Here is a 13494-nt window from a genome sequence, read left to right on the forward strand (position 1 = left end):
AGAATCAAATCGTTAAGTATTTAACCATAAATCGATACATTGCAATTTTTGCAATAGAACTGCGAGTGTGAGTCATCTCCGGACTACCGGGACCTTTTTCTGTGGCAGTGCCTCCCATAAGGAATTGTGTGAGGTTACAGTTGTGAGAAAGTCAAGACATTTTAAGAAGACCTGGCAAGCCTACTTTTAAGGACTATAGTGCAGCTGTAAGGGGAAAGAAAGTTCTGGTAGCACAGAACGTGGTTTTCCTTGCCCTCCACACCAGATCTAGGTCTGGATCCCAGGGAGGTGGGAAACCTGAGGGACTGGTTACTCCACCGCTCCCCATGCTTCAGCCGAGTCTAGGGATGGCCATGCGATGCAGGTGTCTGGATCTGACTGGTGTTTTAAACACAGGGGGAAACGGCACATGTGAGATAGTGGGCTCAGCCTTTGGGGGCACAATTCTTCCTGTTATTCTGGCCAGGCAGAGTGCTTGGGTGCTTGAGTGGTGGGTTCAGTGGTTCTTGCCATCTAAGTTGTGTTTTCACTCACTGTCACCTGCAAAAACTACCTGCAGTGTGGAAAGGCGAGCAGAGACTGGAGTCATGCACAACCCTGGCTGAACCCTGCTCTCGGCACCTGTTTTGAGGAGTCACTTCAGAAAAACAGCTCTACCTTAGCCAACTGCCGTTTCTTTAGCTGCAAAAATGGAGCACAGATCTCTCAAGATGATCGGAGCGCCCATGCTCGCACAACGCCAGCACCTATGGGCACTCAAGGAACACCCTGTCTCAGCAGGAATGGGGAGGAGGTGTGTGAGGAATCTATCAGTCCTCCATCGAATGGTCTAACAACAGCATAGCCGACTCTCCCTTTCTGGGACACTCTGCTGAAATAGCAGGGATCTGCTGCTTTCTCAGGGCTGCAACTTAAACCTAGAGGGCTCTGGAAGCCCTAGACTTGAATGATTCCTTGTTCATTTTCCTTCTGGTTAGTAAAAGAGCAAGCTAAGCCCAGCATCAGTGGCTCATGGCTGTTATCCTAGCTTACTCAGGAGCCTGAGATCTGGGGGTCATGGTTCAAAAGCCAGCCCAGGCAGAAGAGCCCATGAGACTCTTATCTCCAATTCACCACCATAAAGGCAGACGTAGAGCTGTGGTTCAAGTGCCAAGGTTGAGCAAAAGAAGCTCAGGAACAGCACCCTGGCCCTGAGTTCAAGTCACAGGACCAGTTCCAAAACAACAACCAAAAAACCACCACAGGAAAAAAAAACCCACCACAGAGCAAAACAGAATTCACACGCAAAGACTGAGCCCGCTTTCCAATGCCACACTGTCGAGCTGGCCTCAGAGGCCAGCCCACTGCTGTCTACCCTCTCAGCAAGAGCAGCAACTGGACACACAGATCTTCTCCACGGAGACAGGGATTCGAGTTGCTCTGTCCTGGGTGGGGGAGCTGGGTGGAATAGCTGTCATCCAAACCCTCCATGCCTTGAGAAATCAGAGCTCTCCACCAGAAGCCTAGTGTGTGGACCCCCAGCTAATGGGTGGCAGGTCCAGGCTGCAGTCTCGAGACGTTCAAGCTCTCTTATCTTTCACACTGCCTCTCTACTCGGGCATCTTGGTCTTGGGTAGACACATTGGGAGAAGTTCTCCACAACCCAGGGGGTCTTATGAAAGCTCAAGCACACAGCCCTACTTCCAGAGCCTCAGACTCACTGATTCTGGGACAAGGCTTGCAAACATGTGTGCTTCACAAGCTCCCAGGGAGTTCTGACCAGGCACATTGAGAAAGGGAACTCACAGACCTCTCTGTTGTTCTGTGGGGGGCCTGTCCCGCACCCCCGAGAAGACCAGACCATTTTTGTGGATGCAGAGATGGCATGGGTCAGCTAAGAGTAAGATGTGCTGCAATAACAAGTCCCCAAGGCTGTGCTCTGCTAAAGACAGGCTGACTTCGGCTCACATTTATGATGGACACACCACGTGTCGTATGTCACTTCCATTTTCTAGCCAAAGAAAACCCCAGGTCCAATCTCCTCTCTTAGAAACAGAGCAGGAGCTAGCATCAGCACTATTTTCACAAGAACGTCATAGACCACAAAGCCACACCTGGAGGGGACGTATCTACCCATCTTAGCTGGCCAATGTTAAGATTCCTTCTTCCAAATCATCATTCACTGGCTATGCTTAATATTTTGCCACTGTTATTTTTCCTCACTTGAACTATTCTTCTCAAGTATTGCGTATTGTCTTACACCTAAATAATTGTTGAAAAATCTAAGAGTCCAAATCCCAAATTCCAGAGTTTTATAGCATCATTAATACTTTTCCATGTCCAAAATGCATTGGAAACTACTGAAAGCCCACACTGGATCAAACAGTGATGCTGCGTGTCCTAGCCCTGCTTCTGCTTTTGGCACCACCTGCTTTGATCAAAGGCAATCTTCCTCTCTCTGTGTAGCTCTGGTTCCTGACCAGCAGAGGGAATAACTTTTGACGCTTTCCCAGTTTTGATATAGACTGGCACTTCAAATGGCAGTGCCCTGCCCAGCACTGAAATCCAGCTCACACTCGGCCTCCTCCCTGCGGCCTCCCAAGGAGATAGCCGTTCGTGGCAGAGGAGGAGTAGCTGTGTGGGCCCTGGCCCCAAAAGGAATGAATCCAGGGAGTGTAATCTCATTTTCTCTGCTGGGTACACGGCTGTTGGATTCTATGAGTCCAGGAGATGATGATTATCCAGCCACGCCATCACAGCCACGGGCTCACGCCCAGGTGACGGACACTGAACCATCAGGACGGCTGACGGGGGTCAATCCGGGGCTTCATGGTGATCTTTGCTCACAAGCTGATTTTATCTTCTGGGAAGACTGTGAATTTTATTTGACACTTGAACATAATAACTACATGTCATCTCTGTAAATCCAATGGGAACTGGGAGTCAACTGCGACGTTCCATTACTTGTGTGCTCTCTTTCTCCCCCTGCCCCTCCTCTTCCCTTTAAAGCCTAACCATCCTCCCACTGGTGTCGGTCATGGCCTCGGCTCTCTGCCTGATCCATGAATTTATCTTGACAGTCTATGGTATGGCCAGCCCTTGCTACACACTGGGACCGCTTAAATCCACAACATTCTGTCCAGCCCACACAGAAAATGCCCTCTAATGAGTGTGCATATTATCGGTGGGCTCCTGTTCACAACGCGTGTTCACTTCTAATACACTTAATAAACTCTGAACAAATACCTGCTTAGAGCTGGGGACACCGACACATGCTGGGGATACAGTCCTGAAAACAACCAACCACCCCCTATGCAGTCAACAGGCAGACTCGAGAGTCAACCAGCCAAAGACATTGTTGACATCTTTTTGCTGGGGCTTTCAAGTTTCCTGAAATGCCTGCATTTCATGGACACTACATAAGCATCTGGGCTTAGCATTGCAGAGACAGCTAACAGCTTGGGGAAAGGCTAGGGTAGAGTGACATGGTATTTTCACAGGGCCTGTGGAAGATAAGAACATACACACAGCTGGATGTGGTGGGGCATGCCACACGCTGAGGAAGGAGGACTGGGAATTCAAGGCCAGAGACCCTGTCCCCAGAAGACAAAACTAAACAAATCCACAAATGGTATAAGCAAATAGAACTACAATGTTACTAAAATATTTTTGCTTCTAGTCTGATCAGCCTAAATATATGTATATATGTTTACAATATGTACAAATATAATGGGGAGATTAAAAAATGACAAAATATGTATATATCCTATATTCGGAAACCATTTTCCTGATAATGGGTTAATATCCAAAACATATTTTGAACTGCAACCCAGCAGCAAAGTAAATCTAAATGACTCACTTTCAAAATGGCCAAGGAAAAACAAACGCTTACTGGTAGAATGTTAGCTATTCTGAGGTGGCCACGCGACAAATCACCACACCTCTCCCCACCAGGAGGTACAGCTATGGCTTGTCAATTCAGTTTTTAATTGGCAAAGGATCGAAATAGCTGTTTCTTCAAAAGAAATAGCCAACAGGTATATGAGATATGCTTAACGTCAGCACTTTCCAAACCTCACACCTGTAGGGATGGTTCGTATCAAGAAGATCAATGCTGACAAGTGCTGGTGAAAATTTCTCCCCTGCGCACAGCAGGAAGAAATCAGCTGGTCTAGCCACTTAAGGAAACATTCACCTTCCTCAAAGAAACTGAAACTGGGGCTGGGAAGGTAGCTTCGCAGTGGAGTGATTGCCCAGCATGCACAAAGCCCTGGGTTTGATTCCTCAGTACCACATACACAGGAAGAGCCAGAAGTGGTGCTGTGGCTACAGTGGTAGAGGGATAACCCCGAGCAAAAGCAGCTTAGGGACAGTGCCCTGGTCCTGAGTTTAAGTCCTAGGTCTGGCAAAAAAAAAAAAAAAAACCAACCACCTAAAACTGATTCTAGGAAACGGAAACAAGAATGTTTTCCTTTGTCATTGCTTTGCTTTCTTTTTGTCTTTGGGAGGCCCAGAAGTGGTTGAAGGCAGCAGCCGCTCTCATCGGACACTATGTGGGAATGAGCTACAAAGCTGGGGGTGGGGCAGGAGGGAAAACTGAGGGGCAGCAAAGGAACAAAAAGATACTCTACCTGACTGGTGCAACGCTGTACATTACCTTTGTAGAAACAATTCAAAAATAAAAATGAAAACTAGAGGAACACATAATACAGCAATCCTAGGTCTGGGTGCACATCAAAAAGAAAAGCGTAGTGTCTTGGAAGACTGCACTCCTCACACTGCTGCAACAGCAGCCGTGAGTGCTGGCAGACTCTTGGGGAGAATGGCAGGTGGCCTCAGGTCCCAGACCAAACTTCAAGTCAGCCTCACAGCTTAGGCCAGGCTGCTGGCCTAAGGCAACCGCAGAGTCTCAGTCCCCATTTGTTGCCCTAGCTAAGGCGCTTAGGGAGCTTTGCCCAGCTCTGAGTGTCACCAAGACTAAGGCCTGAACTCAGTTCTCTCTCTCTGGGACTGGCTGCTTGGAGCCACAGGGAAGGGACACGTGAGAACACTTCCTTACTTGCCTGTCTATCTGCCTTCTTCAGCACCCCTCCTGTTCGGTCCCACTACACGCAGGCACCGTGGTCTCTCACCTGATTTCCTTCCCCCTCCTGGAGGTGGATGGGTGAGCGAGTAGCTGTACAGCCTGCAGCGTCCGCAGGGAGACGTTCACAGGAGAACCTCAGCCACCATCTTGCTAGTCTTCTGATTCACTGCAGTTCGTCTACTGTTTACTTGAAATTGCTGGGTGATTTCACATGTTCTCAGCCCACACACATGCACTTAAAAGGGCACCTCTTAAAATGAAGGCCATTCTTCCCTGTAATGAAGAAGGTTTTAATTAATTTCACTGGCTAGAACACTATGTAGAGAGACATCAAATCACAAAATTTTTACCTTGAATATACACAATGTTTGTCAATTACATCTCAATAAATATCAAAGACAAGAAAACGGTACCAAAAGAGTACCTAGAATCATTTTCTAAATAACCTGGAGTCGGGGAAGGGGGGATGTCCTGGGCTTGAACTCAGGGCCTTGGCGCAGTCCCTGAGGTTTTTGTTTTTGTTTTTTTCCTCAAGAATTGTACTCTACCACTAGAGCCACCGGTTTTTTTGTTTGTTTTTGCAATTTATTAATAACTCTCACAAACTTTTCTGCCCAGACTAGTTTTGAACCAAAAGCTTCAGATCTTCAGTAGCTAGGATTACAGGCTCACCCATATCTAACAAGAACAACCTCTGTAAAAACAAAAATTAAAAAAGCAATTGCTTACAGACGTTGGCTGCAGATAATTTAAAACTTTAAACATAATCCATTTGAATCCAGGCAAGGAAAGTATTTAGCTTAAGACAAGCAGTTTTTCTGCAGACAATCAACTTGTAAGTCCAGTATTGAAAAAGTACAATGATTTGACTCCATCTTTTTTCCTTTTACAAAAGCAACAATTCTCACCAAGCTCAGCAATTTCATAGTTGTCTTATTTCTGCATTTTTTTTACCCTCCATCATTTGTGAAATATTAGGCACTATTCCTGGAAGCCAATTTGCTGACAAATGCTATAAACCGTGTGTGTGTGTGTGTGTGTGTGTGTGTGTGTGTGTGTGTGTGTGTGTGTGTGTGTGTGTGTGTGTGTGTGTGTGTGTGTGTGTGTGTGTGTGTGTGTGTGTGTGTGTGTGTGTGTGTGTGTGTGTGTGTGTGTGTGTGTGTGTGTGTGTGTGTGTGTGTGTGTGTGTGTGCGTGCGTGTAGTTATGTACTTACGACCTCACAGCGATCTGCTAGCACTGCCACACTGGTTCATCACTACTAGTGCTGGGCTGGAACTGGACACCATAGCTGAGGGCCGCCCCCGCCACCTCCCCGCCCAGAGCCTGCCAGGCCTGCTCACCTCTCTCCCCGGAGGGCCCTGGGACTGCAGCTCCCAAGGTCTGGGACCCAGCTGACTCGGCAGAATCAGGGGCCCGTGGTGGTGGGCTGGGTACGCATGCGGCAGCCCGGTGTAGCCATCCTGGGCCAAACCTACTCATGCCCAGTTGGAGAATGACTCAGACGGCAGCGCTGGCGTGCTGACGGCCCACGGGCCCGAGGCCTGTGTGTCGACCCCGAGGACTGCCGTCTAGAGAGACAGCTTCGGGGGAACATGCACAACCTGCCTCCCTGAGTCAGAGAACCTGTGGCACGTGCTCTGTGTTGGCCTGAAGCAAACAACACGTTTTTCCTGTTGTGGGGTTGTTGTGAGGAACCTAAGGCTTTGCTTAGGGAAGCTCCTTCCTACTGTCTGTCGGGCTCATTGGAGCAGATGCCAAGGGGGGGAATTCTCAGACACGGCAAAGGATCTAACGTTATGACGTTAGTCGACCACACAGCATTGTTAAAAGTCTGTTCTTGGACACTGGCACAGTATACCACCCTTACTAGCCAAAGAAGTTTCACCTGGGGCAAGTTCCTCACCCTCTCAGGCCACCAGTCAAAGAAAGAAAATAATTACACATGCTCCAGGCACGACTATCAGCTGTGAAATGCTGACACCATCCGCGTGCCTGATTCGTGTTGGCTAGTATTATGGTTCAGTATCAGCTCGTTTACTCAGGATCTGACCAGCAGAAGTCTTGGGCTTGCGCAAGGAGGAATAATTCTTAGGCATAAGCCTTTGTCTGGGTGTTCCTTGCTTCTTTCTGGAGTTGAAGGTTCCGGCGCCTGTGGGCGTCCAGGGGCAGGACCCTAAGCTTTCCAGTCATTGCACCTGGGTCTGGGTCACCTGACTCCCATTCTCCCAAGTCTACCTCTTGGTTTTCTGCTCCCAGTAGGTAAACGCTAAGAAAATGAGATTTTCCCTTTGTTAATGAAAGTCTACTCTATCTCAACTCTGAATTCTACAGTGTATTCGCTTTAAAATGGTTAAATCATTTCTTCAATAGTTTAACTTCTTTTAAGCAGAGCGCATCCAAAAAGCAACTCATTATTATCACTCAAAAGAAAGGGAGGGAGGAAAAGTCTCTCAAAGCAGGTCCATCTGTTTAATAAATACTCCATTGAATTCTTGCAGCCCTTTCTTTCAGATAAAAAGCAACAGCCGGGCTGGGTGAAGAAACTCATCACTGCAAAACCCACACCCAGCAGAAAGTGTCTAAGAGTGTAAGATGACAGTACAAAGAGCTAGAGATGGCTGGCTATGTCAGAGAACAAAGATGTCTCAGGCAATTAGAAGCGTGTTCGGCTCCTTCAACTGTGCTCTGGGGAAGGCTGGGGAAACCACAGGGCTCAGAGTGAGTTTGGGTGTCCTTTCTGCCAGGTGTGTGCCAGGAACATGTTGGTACAAGGAGAAAGTAATGATCAGTCAATCCATCTGCCATGAGACTACGTGATATGCACAGTGGTATTGCTGCCGTCTCATTACTATTGTGAGCCATCTGCCCTAACATCTTATCTTCTATCTTGATACATGCCGCAGTGGAAGTATAAAACAAGTTCATCTCCTGGGTCTCCCCCACTAACTTTCCAATCTAGGCCTGGCCTCCCGTTTCAGAGTCAGGAGCTTGAATTCAAGGCCTGGATGCTGTTCCTTAGCGTGTTGGCTCAAGACTGGCGCTCTACCATTTGAGCCACACCTCCACTTTCAAGTTTTTGGCAGTTACTTGGAGATAAGAGTTTCACAGATTTTCCTGTTCCAGCTGGCTTTGAACTGCAGTCCTCAGATCTCAGCCTCCTGAGTAGCGAGGCTTACAGGCCTGGACCGCCAGCACCCGGCTATTTCTCCATTCTGTAATGTACATGTCCTGCAGTCCTTTGACCCTCTAAGATGGTAGGAATTCTAGGTCAGCAAACATCCAACCACAAAGTTTTCAATACATTTGGCACGTTTTCCATCCAATCCTGTCACACTGACCCACTTGAGATTAGTCTATTGTTTTTCTCAGATATGCAATTTGCTCAGAACCAGACCTGTCCCTATCCACCTGAGACATCCCATATCTGGTCAAAGGTAGGGAACATTTCTTTCTACTCTTGTGTCAATCATACCACCTAAAACCCGCTATGTTGAAACCCTAAGTCTGTTTCCGGCCCTCACCTTTCACCAGATACAAGGCCAGCTTTCTGCACATCACACCCAAAGCCACGCTCCCGCTTGCGGCTTTTTGTCCTGAGGTAGCATCTACTTGGAGACTGCCCCAGCAGGCAGGGCCTGGACTTCTGCAATTTGGTCCACGTGCAAGCGCCCTTCAGGAGGAACCTTCGGGAGACCGTGGTTTGGGAGTCTCAGGGAAAGAGCTGTGTCTGGTTCCCCACAGAATGAGGCTGAGAACTTGGGGCACTGACTGCTCTGCTTTTCCCAATCAGATGCCCCCTTGGCATCTCCCTCTTCCTCCGTCACTGGTCTCACTTCTGATGTTGTTACTGTTCATCTCGCACCTCTTCCTCCCAGTGTTAGTTTCTGTAGCTCAAAGCCTTACTTGAAAACATTTTTTTTTCATGCACTGGTGTCTATTCTCTCTCCACATAAATTCCCTTTTAGGACGCTGTCATGAACTCAATCACGTATTGTTGGGAAGGGGGTTGATCAAGGGATGTCGAAAAGCTATGAGGGGCCAAAGGAGAGAATGGAGAACCTGGATCTCTGTGGTGGGGGGGTGGGAAGGGGGGGAGGCAGGGGCTAGAGCTACTCAAGAATGAGAAATGTAGCAGGAGTAACAGAGGTCCCTCGGACCCATGCAGTCAGTGGCACTGTGACTGGTGCCTACTGGTGCTGGATTTGGCAGAAGCAAGGAGAAGATTGACCTGGAGACACTATGTGGCATAATAGGAGTTAAGAGCAAATTTAATATTGTGCATTGTTCAAAGAAGCCTTTTTCTTTGTGGAGTAAAACCAAAGCTATTCCACTGGATATAAAAATGGCAATATTTCAGACGGTCCTTGTGTATTTTTAGCTGTCAAGATGAGATGACTATCTTATAACCATAGTTAATGCATGATTTTCAATGGTTCAGTTTTTCCATGTTGTACATTTGACAATGACATTTTGGGATCCTTTTGTATTGGAGCAAGACAGATCTCTTTTTTTGTTAATAGTTTAGAATAATTTTTATCTGAGACCTTACAGATTTTGTTCTTTGGGAAGACTCTTTTCTCCTTTGAAAATAGAAGAGGAGGAGAGGAAAAGTAGAGCGAGAAGGCATTTCAAAGCCCTCTTGGCCAGTTCCTATGCCCATGTGGAAACCTAGTTCCATCTGAGTCGTTCCAGACATTAATTTGCTTGGACACAAATGCCATGACATTCAAGCAGAACATCAAACTCTTGAGCTGCTCCACACTCCAGAGGTGCTAAAACTGGAATTTGCAAGGTTTTGAGCACAAAACATATGTCAAGGCAAAGCATCCATTTTTAAGGAGCTCATGCCCATTTTCAAGAACTTTGGTAAAAGGACATCATTTTGCAATCAACCATCCCTGTGCACTGATTAAAATCCAGGGAATGAAAGCATAGCTCAGTGGTTAAAATATGCAAGCATAGCTCACTGATTAAAATCCAGGGAATGAAAGCATTGCTTGACTAGCACATATCATTCCCACAAATAAGTTATATAAATACACACACATACACACACACTCACACATATGCAGTGCTGCATTTTACAAAAGATGATGCTGAAACATTAGAGAAGTTCTAGCATTGCAAATGTGTCAGAATTAGAAAAGTACTCTTTATGAGCTATTGCCTCTCACTTTACTCTGCAATGGAAACCTAAACTGTGCAACCTTATGAGACTACATGCTCCATGAGGATGAGGTTCACGTGCTATTTCTTTTTTTTTGCCAGTCCTGGGGCTTGAACTCAGGACTGAGTACTGCCCTTTGGCCTTCTCAAGGCTAGCACTCTGCAGCTGGAGCCATAGCATCACTTCCAGCTTTTTCTGTGTATATGGTACCAAGGAATCTAACCCTGGGCTTCATGAATGCTAGGCAAGCACTCTACTGCTAGACCATGCTCCCAGCCCCAGTTCTCATACTTTCTTCTCATGATTTTTCTCTTATATTTACTATAGCCTAACAAAAAGTAGCCCTCCTCCACTAAAAGATTTTTTTGTTAAATGAATCTAACCATGGATGAGAATATGCCTGCAATCAGGACCTACCATTCCAATCTGGATGAGACCAGAGACTTAGATGTGTGGAGTCTCCTCACTACACTGTTGATAACAAGGACAAAGTTGTGGAGGTTCACATAAAGTTTCAGTGCTGGAGCCAGACTGATTGGTGCATGCATTCATATAATGGGGTGTGGGAAGCTATTAAAGTATTATTCTGTAACAACATCTAATGATAGGAAAGAGTATGAAAATGTTTGGTAAATAATCAGATTACCGAGCTTTACTAACTAGTGGTTATCAAAACACCATTATCATTTATCACAGGATTTTAAAATTAGAAAGTATCTTCTTTCCTTATGTGTGTTCCTAATTTTTTTGTGGATATGTATTATAATACATCATATTGTATCTGCAGGAGTAACAGTATTTACACAATGATACTTGGAAATACCAGAGGTGGGGAAAAAGTTGATTCTGTGTAAGCCTCCACTGATTAGGTTGCATAGGAGGCCGTTAGTAAATTCCTCGATCACAAATGGCTGCTATTTAGTTTGGTTTGATTTAGATGAAATTTCAAAAATAGAAAAAAAAATCATCAGAAGAGGGCATGGCCGTAGGAGGGACCTCTGGAGAGGGAGAGTCCACGGGGAGTGCAATACCTGCAGGAGCCGGAACCTTAACCTCACGGGGTTACTTAAGGAGACAGACATGGCTACAAAGGTCTCTGGCCTGGCTCCACCTCCACAACCCCACACAGAATGGTTTAGGCAACAAACATCTTTCTCTTATAGCTGTAGGTGCTGGAAAAGACTTGGTGTCTGGCTCACAAAGTCTGCCTTAGGTACAAAGAGGACTCTCTCATTCCATGGGGTCTCACCCTAATAATGCATCTCAAACTAATTACTCCTCTCAAAGTCCCCATCTGCTCACACTGTTACATTGGAGATTATGGTCTCAAGAAATGGACAGGGCAGAGGCATAATGATCATTCAGTCTGGCTTTCTGCTAGATTCTACAGAGTTAGGGAGTTGGATAGGCCTCTGACAACAGGATGAGAGGACTTTTATGGCACAGTGGAGCAAAGCCTAGGTGTAGAGCGGGCTGGTGCCCAGCAGAGGGCAGGACCACGTACTGAGAATGAAGACGCTGTCAGGAAAAGGCGGAAGACAGTGATATTTACTTAGGAACTTCCAGGGACCAACTATGGCTTCCTGCAGTATTTCCTCCCAACCTCACTTGATTTGGGGGCCTAGAAAGATGCTCCAGATCACCACTTCGCCTGCGAGAAAATCTCATGAGGCTCATGTACTGAAGGGGGAAGGCGGGGATTGACTTCGAAGTCAGTCTTCTTCCTACTTACTTACTCCACTTATGGAATTTTCTAGAACAGTGATCTTTGTCTGATTTCACTGTTGTTAAATCCCAAGCACCTGGGACAGCTCTATACATAGGATCCCTTTGTCTTGAATGAATCAAGATACAACCTTTGACACAGCCAAACCAAAGGTTTCTCATCTTTCTTCATGAGCTCAGTCTTAATAGACATTGTAGACTGAGACCAAATAAGATTTGGTTGGCCACACCCTGGTGTGCAAAGCCCAAGAGTGACATTAGCAAATCTCGATGTTGTTCACAAATAGAAGTAAACCATAAAGGATAGCAGGGACAGAGAAATCCTCGTCATGGTTTGTAGCATGATTGCTGGCTGGCGGTGGGACTGAGTGGTACCCTGCAGGCTTGTCTCCTGAGGCTGCCATGCAGACCTCCCTCTTTCTCCCCCACAGCTGCCCCTGGGAACAGGAGAGCTGCCAGGCTGAGCCAATACCAGAGCAAGCTGCCAGCATCGGATGCTAGCAACCTGATGTCTTCTTCCTTTGCAGCTCGCATTATGCTTCTTCAACTCTGTCCTGGAGTATGTTTTAAGGGTCGTGGTTATAGCTGTGTAGTTGGTCCCAATTCAGCACATTTCCAACTCAACTTGAACTGTACCAAGCCAAATGTGCAAACTCCTCACACAAGCAGCTCCTCTGAGCAGCTTCTATTAGGGACTATTTCAAAATCCCATCCAAGGATTGTAGAAAAGGTAGTTGGCTGGATTCTGATAGGCAGGTGTGTGTGTGTGTGTGTGTGTGTGTGTGTGTGTGTGTGTGTGTGTGTGTGTCCCCATGCACACACGTGTAAAGCAACTAGACTCACCTCCATTTGCTTTTGATGCCAAGAGCCGTGTTCTTCTACCTATGGGCAAAAACGCAATCTAACTTTGAACAAGACATTTGAGCTCTGAAAGCCTCAAACTTCTCTTCCATAAACTGGGATGCACATAATCCTACAGCATTCTCGTATGAAATGAAGTAGCAGGCGGAGTGCCCTGACCGGCCCTGTGACTTCACCCATCACAGCTGGTGGACAGCGCTTCTGGAACCCACATGCAAGTCTCACAGCTCCACACATACTCTGCACTGTGTATATACACATTCTATATGCTTCCTAATTCTAGACAGGAATGACAGTGTATCATGTAAACCCATACTCGCTAAAATATCCCATCCACAAAACTGACCTCACATTTTTAGAGGAAATAACAAAGTGCATTTGCATTTATTATAAGTTTGTATTATTACATAGCTATTTACTCTCAGGACGACTGGATATTTTACCTTCTTGCATAATTTTGTTGGTCTTAATATGAGCCTAGAATATAATTAATACTTGCATAATTCATGAAATAACTTGTCCTTAATTCAAAAAGTAAGCCTGTAGAACATTTTTATCTGCCTACAGGGGAAAACAACGAAAGCTAGGGATATTTTTTAAAATTCAAATCAACCGTTTTCAAACACGATCCTGCATTAAAGTACTGTCAGATATAGGAGTATTTTAAGTTCAGC

At 46.2% G+C, this 13494-nt stretch overlaps 1 long non-coding RNA gene across 2 annotated transcripts in view; it reads right to left on the reverse strand.

Annotated features, from left to right (window-relative positions):
* The window catches only part of LOC150041827 (uncharacterized), a 224232-nt gene extending 218900 nt beyond the window's left edge, over nucleotides 1–5332 (reverse strand). For both annotated transcript variants that reach the window (XR_016533704.1, XR_016533705.1), the window contains exon 1: nucleotides 5112–5332. This is a non-coding gene — a long non-coding RNA (uncharacterized LOC150041827). The remainder of the gene's footprint in view (nucleotides 1–5111) is intronic.
* Between the last annotated feature and the right edge of the window lie 8162 nt (nucleotides 5333–13494).

Source organism: Megascapheus bottae, chromosome 38, assembly GCF_031878675.1.
Source record: "Megascapheus bottae isolate mThoBot1 chromosome 38, mThoBot2.hap1, whole genome shotgun sequence".
NCBI lineage: Eukaryota > Metazoa > Chordata > Mammalia > Rodentia > Geomyidae > Megascapheus > Megascapheus bottae.